A 13,103-nucleotide genomic window follows, 5' to 3' on the forward strand; every position below is an offset into this window, starting at 1 on the left:
ATATCTCTCAATCTATAAGGGATTTCAGGATGTTTCAAAAGTGAAAGTTGTAGCCCTTTGAGTCTAGTTTCTAGAAAATAAAACTATTTTCCATTGACATTTGAACAGAATTTTATGGTCATTATACTAAAGGCTAGAAGTGTAGTTACTGCTTTATTTCCACCGCACAACATGGATTACGGCCGCACAACTTGGAAGTGCGGACGACACTAGGAAAAGTGCGGTCAGTATGGTGGGAGATCATATGTTTGTATATTAACAGGGTGTTTGGATTTTTATTTCATTCTTCACCACTTTTGAGACTTGGGAGCTCGATTTTGAGGGTTTCAACCTAGACCTTCATCTATAATCTTGGGGTAAGTGATTCTAACATATATCTATGAGATTTACATGAATCCATCACTAGATTTAACATCAATACATGGGAATTAACAAGAAAAATTGGGGATTTTGACTATGATTTTGGAAAGTGAAAAATGGAGATTCGAACCCTCATTTGGAGTCAATTTTGGATGAAACTTTTATGATTAGACTCATATTCGAATGAGTTTTTTGAATTTGTGAGTTTTGTCATGTTCAGGGGTGCGGACCTAGGTTGACTTTGAGTATTTGATTTAAGATTCCACTTTATTTGATTGGGCTTATTTTCTATGGCATTATTTGATGTTACTGAGTTATTTTTGGCTATATTCGAGTCCGTTCGGGGGTCGATTCATGCGGGAAAGCGTTTTTAGAGTATTGATTATTTGAGGTAAGTGTCTTGCCTAGCTTTAGTGGAGTGAATTTTTCCTACTAATTGATATTGTTTGCTACATGCGGGGGTGATGTATATATGAGTGACGAGCGTATATACATGTGTCATGGGTATTCATGCTCGGGGTAGATTATAGCATACTCTATGCTTTATTTGATTGTGTGTTGTACGTGATTCTATGTATTGTTCCATTAATTGACTCCGTGAGCACCATAAACCATGCTAGAGAAATGTTGAGACTATTAGTACCTTATTTTCAACGTGTTTAGAAAATCTTGAGACATATGCTATACTTGCCTCGGAAATAGATGCACATAGGTTATGAACACACATCCAGATGTGTTCTTGTAATATGTATCGATTGGACATATGCACTCTGTGATACATATGTGATCTTTTGTATGACTACTTGAACTTGGTTGCTATAAGTGATTTAGCCATAGTCGTGCTTCATCCGCATTTTTATTGTTATCATGTCCTTGTTCGTTTTATTGATGGCTTATGAGGATATGCCTCTTGATTATAAATTATTATCTTCCATTGTTGTGATAATTTCTTAACATTTAAACATGTTGTGTGGGTTGATTGTTGTTGTGTGGAAATAAGGGTGGCATTTTACTTGGAGTATAAGGGTGGCGAGATGCGCATGCGACGACATAAGGGAGGCATTTCATTGTTATGTGCATGCAGCGAGATAAGGGTGGCTTATGCGCACGCAGTGCCATAAGGGAGGCATTTTACTGTGACGCACGTACGGCGAAATAAGGGTGGCGATTTGCGCATGCGGCGAAGTAAGGGTGGCATTGTGGGGATGTTATGTGAGGGACTGGGGGGCTTTTCATTATGTATGTTTATGTGATGGTACAAGGGTGACTTCCTTGAATATGCATGTGATTTCCTTATGTGTGTCATACATTGTTTTACATGTTTTGTTGCGTTGAATTTAATATACTAACCCATGCCTCTGTTATTACTTGATGATTTGGTTGCCAAGATGGATTTACCTATGTAGAGTTGATATCCCATATTTTGTTGAGTTGTTGGAAGCATATCGGATTGACGAGATGAGGAAATTATCATCATGCATTAATATATATATGATTGTTGAACAGTTCTCTTGAACGTTTTATTTGATAATTGATATGGAATCGGTTTATAATGTGGCACGAGGTCTTTGTCGTGCAGGTGTGACTCATGTTGAGGCACGAGGTCATTGCCGTGTGAGGGTGAGTGATAATGTAGGCATGAGGTGCCATATGTGTGTGTTTCTATTTGATGGCTTGTTGTTGAAGCTAAGCCTTTACTTGTATTGAATTGTTATCACCTGTTTTGATGAGATTATAGTTATTGTTTTTCTGATATACTTCATGTTGTCAGTCTTTAATATATTGCACAGGTTATTTGACTAGAGAGTATCTTTTGACTGAAAAACCGTGTCACTACTTCTCTGAGGTTAGTCAAGATACTTATTGAGTACATGGGGTCGGTTGTACTCATACTACACTTTTACACCTTGCGTGCAGTGTCTGGAGCTGAGTAGCTGTGGATGTCGAAGCCTTGCATTGGAGACCCACCAGCATGCCGGATTCATGTTACCTTTTGACCACGGTAACATAGGATTTCATTTCTGTTTATGTAACCTTCAAACATATGTTATATTTATTCTTTTACCAACTTTGTAAATCAAATTTATAGTGGCTCATGACCTGTACCTTCAAACAGATGTTGTATTTACTTCTTTTACCAGCTTTGTAAATCAAATTTATAGTGGTTCATGACTTGTACTACCAGTCCTTAGGGTAGTTGCATTAAATAATTTTGAGATTTTATTAATATATTGATAATTTCTCTTTGTTGTAGTAGCTTATACTATTTGACTTACCTAGCACGATGGGTTAGGTTCCATTATAATTAGGTGGTGTTTTGGGTGGTGACATGAAGCCTAGTAAATCTATCCAGCCGCTTCTACTCCGTAACAATCGCGGCCAGTCTGGTCACTGCCCTAGTCGTGGCAGCTGACTGAACTTCACCCGCATGTACTACACCTGGGGTCTGATAAATAGTAGTGGCATACCCTGGCGCATGAGCGATAGGGGTCTATGCTTGTAACGACCCGACCAGTCGTTTTGAGAATTTGCACTTCGCTCGGTAGTTTGAGGGCATGAGTAGCTCCGTATGATGTATTATGACTTGTGTGAATCGTTGGTTTTGGTTTTCAGGTTGTTCTGAATCGATTTAGAAGAATGAATTTCATTGTTAAAGCTTTAAGTTGGAATAGTTGACCAAATTTGACTTTTTAGCATTTGAGCTCGGATTGGAGTTTTGATGGTTCTATTAGGTCCGGATGGTGATTTTGGACTCGGGCGTATACACAGATTTGCAATTGGATATTTCTAGAAGGATTCGGCACTAATTGGCGAAAGTTGGAAATTTGAAGGGTTAGAAAGTTCATAAGTTTGACCGGATGATGACTTTGAGGATATCAGATTCAGATTGTGGTTCTGGGAATTGGAATAGCTTCCTTGTGTCATTTGGGACTTGTATGCAAAATTTGGGTTCATTCCAGGTTGTTTTGATATGTTTCGGCGCGCGTTTTGGAAGTTGAAAGTCCAAAGTTCAGTTAAATTCGAATTGAGGTGTGATTCGTCGTTTCCATATTGTTATGTGTGATTTGAGGCCTCGCGTAAGTCCATTTTATATTACAGGATATGTTGGTATGTTCGGACGGGGTCCCGAAGGGTTCGGGTGTGTTTCGTATAGGTTTGGGTTGTGTTGCACTCGTTTATTTTGTTTCGACGTCGTTTCTTCAAGCATAACTGGTACCACATTAAGCAAATGAGCTCCAATCTTTGTTTTGATTGGATAATTAGATTCGTATCATAATTTTAGAATTATAGCAATTGGAATCATCAAGTTTCGACATCGTATGAGGAATTTATGGTCATTTTACTAAGAATTGGATTGCTAGATTTTCCAGATTAATTACACAATTGCCACTGCATTCGTATTTAAAAATCTGCACTATTTGCAAATATTAAAACTAACATATCTCCTTCATTATAAGGTCAAATGGAGTGATTCAAAAGCCTAACTTGACTGAAATTTCACAAGAAATCCACTGCAGGCATCAAAAGTAAGTTTCAGGATCGTTTGGCATGATAAACGAGGCAGAACAGCTGGGCGGAAGCATATAAATCAAGGATTTGTTCATTTGGTCATATTTTGAGTTGGGGAGCTCGGATTTGGACGATTTATGGAGTGATTTTCACCACATGGATTGGGATAAGTGTTATATACTCATTTTGGGTTATATTTCATGAATCTATCTTCATTTTTGGTAATTGGTTGATGATTTCAAAAGTGAAATTTGGGAGGTTTTGACTAAAATTTCATAAAGTGAAGTTTTGAGTTTTGAACATCGATTTGGAGTCGTATTGGAGTAAATCTAGTGTGATTGGACTCGTAATTAAATGGGTTGTCGGATTTTATAAGTTTTGTCGAGTTTCGAGGCGCGGGCCCGGGTTGGACTTTTTGGTTGATTTTTTGCTTTTGAGTAATGATTCGACCTTTATTAATTGGAATTATTTCCTTATGCTTTATTTGATGTATTTGAGTTGCTTTTGGCTAGTATCGAGCCGTTCGGAAGTCGGTACGCGCGGAATGGCATTTATGGAGTATCATTTGGCTTGCTCGGTGTTGGATTTGGCTTGTTCGAGATAAGTAACACTTTTGAACTTGGTGCTGAGGGTATGAATCCCAAATATACGTGATATGTGTTTGGTGTTGAGGTGACGCACATGCTAGGTGACGGGCGTGTGGGCATGCACCGTGTGAATTGTGACTCGATTATTTCTGTGATACTATGTAGTCACCTAATCTTATCTGTATCCATGAAATCTCTACGTGCTAGAGTAATTGAGTTGTAATCCATGTTAGAAATCATGTCTAGGCTATATGCTTATCTTGTTGGGACCCACTGGGGTCATTTCCGTTGTTGAGTTACTTATTTTTATTGAAATTACATACTCAGTCACACGCATTCATCTACATATCATATCTCAGTCTCTGTTACCATTTACTGATACATCACATCATTATTTTTGGGCTGATCTTCATGACATTGTGAGCCCAAAAGACTGGAGAGATTGATGACTGAGTGAGGCCTAGGGCATGTTTGTGAGTGATATTTATGGGATGGCCTGCACGCCACAGCATGTTATTTTGATTTATGCCATGATTGGCTTATTATAGCGCTTGGGCTGAAGGAGCCCCTCCGGAGTCTGTACATACCACCAGTGAGCGCAGGTACCTACTGAGTGCGAGTGCCGAGTGATTGGGAAGATTGAGTGACTGTGAGGACTGAGTGGCTGTGAGGACTGAGTGACTGGGAGGACTGAGTGAATTGATACTATGAGAGTATGCATATGATTTTATTACTGAGTTGCATCGCATTCGACATGCACACTTGACATGTAGGCATAGAGATGTATTTTCCTCATGCCATTTGAAAATGAAACATTTACCTGTTGAAAGCTTTGGGAAAAATTACAGTTTTCAAACTTACTCATACTTTTGGTATTTTCGGTGAAAGATTTGGGATTTACTATTATACTTGAAAAGCATGCCTATTTTTCTGTAACTATGAATGAGCCGAGCATCATGTCTCTGAGTTACTTCGCGTACTATTTTTTATTATATTGTTATCCACTGTTGCTAGTTATTAGAGTTGGACTCTGACCCTTATCCCAGCTCGTCGCTACATTCAACCTAAGGTTAAGCTTGTTACTTATTGAGTACATGGGGCCAGTTGTACTCATACTACAGTTCTGCACCTTGCGTGCAGACTTGGATGCTGATGTTGCTGTGTATGATGGGAGCTAGCATTGAAGACGTACCTGCGTTCCGGTAATAGCTACCTCTTGTTCATAATAGCTCTAGACTTAGAAAAAATCTATTTATGTATACTTCGAACAGATGATGTATTTATTTTACACTAGCTTTGTAAACTCTAAATCTCCAAAGCTGTGTGATTTGTACTACCAGTCCTTGGAAAATGTATAAGATTTAGATATTTTCTTTTATTTATTTGTCTCATTAAATTTCATTGGAATTGGTTTATTGTCAATTGGCTTACCTAGCGGGTTGGGTTTGGTGCCATCACGACTAGTTAGATTTTGGGGTCGTGAATCCTCTCGCCTAATATGTGGCCGGGTAATCTTGGAATAATCTGGCCTTAGTCATAGAGTCCATAAACCGCAGCATAAGGCCTATGACATCCTAAAATCCCGATGCGGTCATAAAATCTGCCAGGGCTTGCCCAGCTGCAGGTACCTCATCCAGCTCCTCAATAACACGATCCTCTACCGGATCCACTGGCGGTATATCTGGGGCAACTCTGGGGTGCCTTATTCCTCCAACAGGAGCTCTGGCCCTCCCTTGTCCTCTTCTTCAACCTCTGAAGACTGGGGGGAGCAGCCCCTCTGCCGCCCGAAGATGCCGTCGCGCGCGTTCTAACCATCTGTGAGAGAATAAGAGAAAAATTTAGACTTAGAATAACATTGATAGCACGATAGGAAATGAAGAAAGTGAAGTTTTCTAATACCCTATAGCCTCTCAAATATAAGTACAGACGTCTCTGCATCAATTCTTAAGACTCTACTAGGTCTACTCATGACTCATGAAACTTATGTGAACCTAGTGCTCTGATACCAAGCTGTCACGGTCCAATTCCTACCATAGGCCGTGATGTCACCTAACGCTGCCGTTAGGCAAGCCAACGGTAAGCCATCAACACAAACAACCGCTCATAACACTTTTTAAAATCAGGAATTACAATAATAGAGCGGAGATAGGTTTAGAAACCATGATAAAATACTTTTACTCTTAATAATTCATGAGATATGAACAAAACATAAAGTGAATGATATAAGTATAAGGTACAACCACGAACATCTTCTAAAATTTCCAAAACCTGAGGTCACAAGTGCATGAGCATCTAATGGAATATACAAAACAACTACAACTACTGTCTGAAATAAAAATAGATAGAATAAAATAAATATAAGAGGAAGGAGACTCTGGTGCTGCGGGTCAGAGCATGGAAAGTAGCTCACCATTAAGTCTCCGGCTAAATCAACGTGTACTCAGTAAGGATCTAGTCTAACCTCGAAGAAGTAGTGGCGAGAGGTCGACATTGACAGTTACTAGTGGTCCAATAATAATGTACATAAAAGTAAACAGGCATGCAACACAACAGGTAACAATGAAATAGGTAATTATAATTAACATGACTCTTAACATAAGAACAATTAAGAAATCATTTAATGCCATATACTGCCTCGAATGAAGCAAAAGACAATGAATATCAGATGCAATGTCAAATCTCAAGTCAGGAAAAACTCATATGTGCTCTAACTCCATGTCGAATATTACACATGAATTCAACCGAGGTTGTACGGCCCGATCCTTAAGAATAGTGTTACATAACACTACCGAGGTCGTTCAACCCGATCCATAGATACCTCTCATAATATTGCCGAGGCGAATGGCCCGATCTCATAGGAATAGAGAAACTTCATCAGGCCTCTAGCCCCACTCACGAAGGTACGTGCGAGTCGAAGAATCCTGGAACTATCATTGACATAAACACAACATGAGGATATGAATGAAAGATAAAATACAATTTTACTGACAGTCAAGTATCCCGCAAAGACTTAAATTAAAGAGGCTCAGTCAAATACATAATTTCTAGTCTCAAGCTCAGTTATGCATTCAAGTAATCAAACATGCAAGATTAATTCAAGTAATCAAACAGGCATGATGTAAGTCTAAATCTACCTGGAAATAAACAAGAATCAATCTTACGTATGAACGCTTGTCATCTCGTACATACGTAGCACCCATAGCACGTAGCACATAATAAATAAAATACCTACGGGGATAATTTCCCTCTTACAAGATTAGGAAAGAGACTTACCTTGCTTCCAAGTCCACAACTCGGCTCCCTGACCTCACTAATCACCTCAAATCGATGCCGAGAAACTCGAAACTAGCCAAAGGGACATGCAAACCAATCAAAATATACTCAAGAACTCATAATTTTACTATTAGATCCCAGGAAGTCAACAAAAGTCAACCCCTAGCCCACGCTCCAGGATTCTGAAATTTTTTAAAGATAAATGTTACCCATGGCATCACAAACACAAATATGTAATTTATACCCAATATAACACCAATAACAAACCTAGTATATTCTCACAAGTGGAGTCTGGGAGGGTAGTATGTATGCAGACCTTACCCCTACCTTCAAAAGGTAGAGAGGTTATTTCTCGTAGGCCCACGGCTCAGGAAAGATAAGAGGGAAGGGGAAATGGCAAGCAACCAAATCAGAAAACCAAGCAAAAACACAAAGCTAACACTAAGGTAGTGCAATTAGAAAACCAAAGCGAAAGAAACAACAAGTAATAACAGAAGTCTAGAAAGACGAAAATACAAGAAAGACACTAAGTGGTGTACTAAAGCTGCTATAACAAAACAAAGACAAAACTCGCCTACCTAACCCTCTACTCTAATTCTCAACATCCACATCTTCCAATCCATGGTCATGTCCTCAGTAAGTTAGAGCAACTCCATATCTTGCCTAAATACCATAACCAATTTCGTGTTCAAATCTCATTTTTAACCGATTCTAGATTTTTCAATAAAATCCCAAAATTCTACTAATTTTCATGATAAAATCCCCACGTAATCCATGCATTTTACTCACAATTATTATAAATCACTTAACTAGTGATACTTGATGAAACTTTCCCTTAAAAAAGCTCCCAAATCGTCCAAACCAAGAGAAAATATGATATAATGAGCCTAAATCCCGAAATTAAACTTATATTCTGCCCAGGTCCTTCCTCTTCGCGATCGCAGAAGCACCCTCCGAAATGCCAATTTTCGACAACAAGCGCCGAATCACTCCCGGATGGCCTGAAACTTAATCCGAACACACCCAAGTCAAAAAACACCATATGTGCCTATTGGAACCTTTAGATCCTAAGTCCGAGGTCATTTACTCAAAGTGTTGACCAAAGTCAAACTTGGTCACCTTAAGCCATTATTATGGAACTAAGTATTCTAGATTCAACCTGAACCCTTCCAAAACCAAACCATCCACCCCCCGCAAGTCATAAAATAGGAAAAGCATATTTAGTATGTCTTAAATAGTGAAACACAGTTCGAGAAATGTCACAATCTAAAATCCACCTAGTTGTGATGACACCTAACCCAACTCGCTAGGTAAGCCAAACAATAGTCAACCCAACTCAAATAAGTATAATAATAGTCAATAAGTGAAATAACTTAATTTCCTTATAATAACTCAAGGATTGGTAATACAAATCATGAACCGCTAAGACTTAGATTTACAAAATTGTTATAAAAAGAAATACAACATCTGTTTAAAATGTACATAAACATAATTCGAATCTAAAGCTACCAAGGACAAGTGGTAGCCATTACTGGAACGTGAGTACATCTTCAATGGCAGCTCCCGCCATACACAACAACATTAACTCCAAGATCTACACGCAAGGTGCAGAAGTATAGTATGATTACAACCGACCCCATGTACTCAGAAAGTATCATAAATATCCTCGGCGAGATAATAGAAGCAAGAATTATAAATGATACTCGCTTGTCACAGTTCATAATTCCAACAACTACAAAATAGTAATATGTTCAAGTCATTAATCACAGATAAACTCACCTTGGTGCACACAATAACTTAACATACTCTGCCTAGTCAACAATCCAGCATATAAAGAAGATATGCAAATAAATCAGGTAAACAAACAAGGAGATTGCATGTAAAGAAGAAATGCAATAACCAAATCAAACACTACCCAGATTTCCTCAAAAACACAATAACCCAACCAAACCACTGATCAGCTTTTTCCAAAGTCCACATCAACCAGAAACCCATCGATTTCCCATAATCCGCGTGTATACCATCAAGAAGGAACATGAGAGGGTGGCCCTATGGGGATGGATCCATATCCACACGCTGCATGGACAACTCATATGCTAATAATATAAATCACACACACGACTCATGTGTTGCACAGACAACTCACGTGCCAATAATAACAATATCTTAGATCTGCACGGACAACTCATGTGCTTAGTATCACAATCCGCCCGACGTCGTCACAAACTCAATATCACAATTCGTCTTACATGGTCACAGACTCAATATCATAATACACCCAGCATGGTCACATGCTCAATATCACAATCCACCTGGCGTGGTCACATGCTCATTATCAAAATCCATACGGCGTGGTCCTGTGCTACCAGTCCAATCCATGTCACACAAAAAGCAGATATATAAGAAGACATGTACATGATCAATGAACATCAAATTTCATACTCCTGGACTGGTATAAGTGATATGCTAAGGTGTATGCATGTGCAAAGTGTGCTATCATAGCTCAAATCAGGCAAATACATAATGAAAGTAGCAATTATTTGGTTTAATCAGGAAATTAACTCTATGTAACCTTAAAACATGGCTCAAATAGCTCAGCACAAGGGTACAAATATAAGAACCATCACATCATGAAACTTAGCAATCAATCTAAGGCATATCATAGCCTAAACACTACCTCGAGCATGAAATAATACCCAGTGCACGCACATGGGCTCAACCCTACACACATGCGCCACCCATAGCACATAGCTATCACAAATGGCTCAAGCAACTAGTGAATCAATCAAGTATAAGTAAGATACTTACCTCAAGCAAGCCAATCGATACTCTATAAGTGCCATCCCACATGAATCCACCTCCAAACGGCTAGAAACTAGCAGAAAGTAACTCAAAACCATCAAATAAAGCCATAGGAATCAAACCCAAATGATATAGGTCGAATCTATAATCAAATACCCAAAGTCAACAAAAATATCAACCTGGGCCCACATTTCGGAACCCGACAAAACTGATAAATTCTAATAACCCATTCAAATAGAAGTCAAAGCATACTAGTTTTATCCAACTCCGACTCCCAATCGATGTTCAAAACCCAATTATTCACTTTATATATATTTTTGACAAAACCTCCCAAATTCTCCAATCAAAATATGGATTTATTCACACATGAACGAGTGTAATCATCCTAAAATACAACAATTGAGGTTAGATACTGAACCCTAGTGAAAAAAAGAGAAGAACTCCGCTAAAATCAACTCAAATGGAGCTATAGAACTCAAGATATGCTCAAAATACCAAATTGAACGCAGTCTGGTTTTTTAATACGCAAAGATTCCGCACCCAAAAAGCCACACTTGTGGTCTACCAGCTGTTATGTTAGAACCTTTGGACCATTTTTTGCACATGCGGCATTGCGGGTGCGGACCCCACTTCGCATCTGCGAAGCACTAGCACCAACTATCTTCCCCGACACTAAAATGGACATAACTCCCTCATACGACGTACAAATTTGATGATTCTTTTTGCCATAGTTCCATAATTACGATATGGATCTAATGATTTGATAAAAATAGAATTTAGAGCTTATTTACTTAATGTGTTACCATTTATGCCTAAGAAAACGACGTCGAAAGATCGAATACGAGCGCAACACAACCCAAACCTATCTGAAACTCACCTAAGCCCCTCGGAACCTCGTCTGAACATACCAATTAGTCTCAAAACATAATATGGACCTGCTCGAGGCCTCAAATATCATATAACAATATCAAAATCACGAATCGCACCTCAAAACAAGATTAATAAACTACTTCAAATTTCCAAATTCCAAACTTACGTCGAACACGTCTAAACAACTCAGAATCACCTCAAATTTTGCACACAAGTTCCAAATGACATAATGAACCTATTCCAACTCCGAAATAATAATCCGAACCCAATAACATCGAAGTCAACTCCCGGTCAAGCCTATGAACTTTTCAAACCTTCAAATTGCCGACCTTCGCCAATTAGGGCCAAAACTTTCTTGAAATTTCCAAATGTAAATCCGGGCATACGCCCAAGTCCAAAATCACCATTTGGACCTAACGAAACCATAAAAACACCGATCTGAGGTCAAATAAATAAAAGTCAAACTTGATCAACTCTTCCAACTTTAAGCTTCCAAATTGAGAATCATTCTTTCAAATCAATCGTGAATCACTAGAAAATTACAAATCATCGATACATACAAGTAATAATACATCATATGAAGCTACTCATGACCTCAAACCACCGAACTAAAAACAAATGCTCAAAACAAGAGGTCGTGTTGTTACAAGAAAGAAAAATGTCTTGTCGGGTCATTACACTTTTGTAATGAGGTCGGCTCATTCATTTAGTGAATTTGGTTGAAATTCCACAGGGGTGTTGGTCTTGATTTTTATACCCTTTCGAGCTTGGGTGATTTTTCACGTAAAATCATGTGTGCCTTGTCTGTCTATATTCTTGTTTAATTTGTCAAGCTACAATGATTAAGTTTGAACAACTCTTAAAATATTTTCTTCGAAACTGTTACAACACTTCAGAAAACTTGGTTAAAATTTGAGAAAATGCAAAAATATTTACCGAATTGATTCAACCCCTCCCACTCCCATCCCAGAATGTCGTATGAGGGCTAAATCTAGTAGAGTAGAAATCAAAGAAACGGAGAATGAAAAACAAGATAGATAGCAAAAACCAATAAGCTACAAACCTATAAAATTAAAGACATGGAAGGCTCGGATGAAAGAAAAAACGAGCAGACTATGGCTTTATTATGAAAGGTATTCTTGAAATTGTAAATTATTTAAAAGATAAAATAATAATATACTCGGTCAAACTAAAAAGGTCATTAAGCTAAAAAGCCTTAAGTTGGGTTTGATTAGCTTATGACTTGTTTGTTTTAAGTACTTTAAGTTTATTATAAGCAGTTTATAGTATTGGCACAATGGAAAAAATTATAAAACAAAAAGAGAGAGAGGGTAAAATCTTATTTAACTAGCTTAAAAGCCAATCCAAACACTCTCTAAGATTGACTTGGAGTTGAAGGGAGTAATTTAAGAACAAAAGAAGGGACAATTCGCTTGGGATGTTTTAGTGTCCAAATGCACACTGGCGCTCGTTGAGAGTTTTGTTGAAGAGAGAAACAAAGATGTAAGACAAACTAGTTTCTCATGTTTAATCATTCAATAAATGAAGTATATTGATTTGACTAATTCAAATTCGTATCAACTAAAACTATTAAGAAAAGAACAAGTCAAGAAAAACTATTTTTGGCTACGCAATGGTCTTTAGAAAACTTGGCAAATCCTTTTAGAAAGTAAAATTCATCATTTATCCTATTGAAAGTTT

The sequence above is a fragment of the Nicotiana tomentosiformis genome, chromosome 5, assembly GCF_000390325.3.
Source record: "Nicotiana tomentosiformis chromosome 5, ASM39032v3, whole genome shotgun sequence".
Classification (NCBI taxonomy): Eukaryota; Viridiplantae; Streptophyta; class Magnoliopsida; order Solanales; family Solanaceae; genus Nicotiana; species Nicotiana tomentosiformis.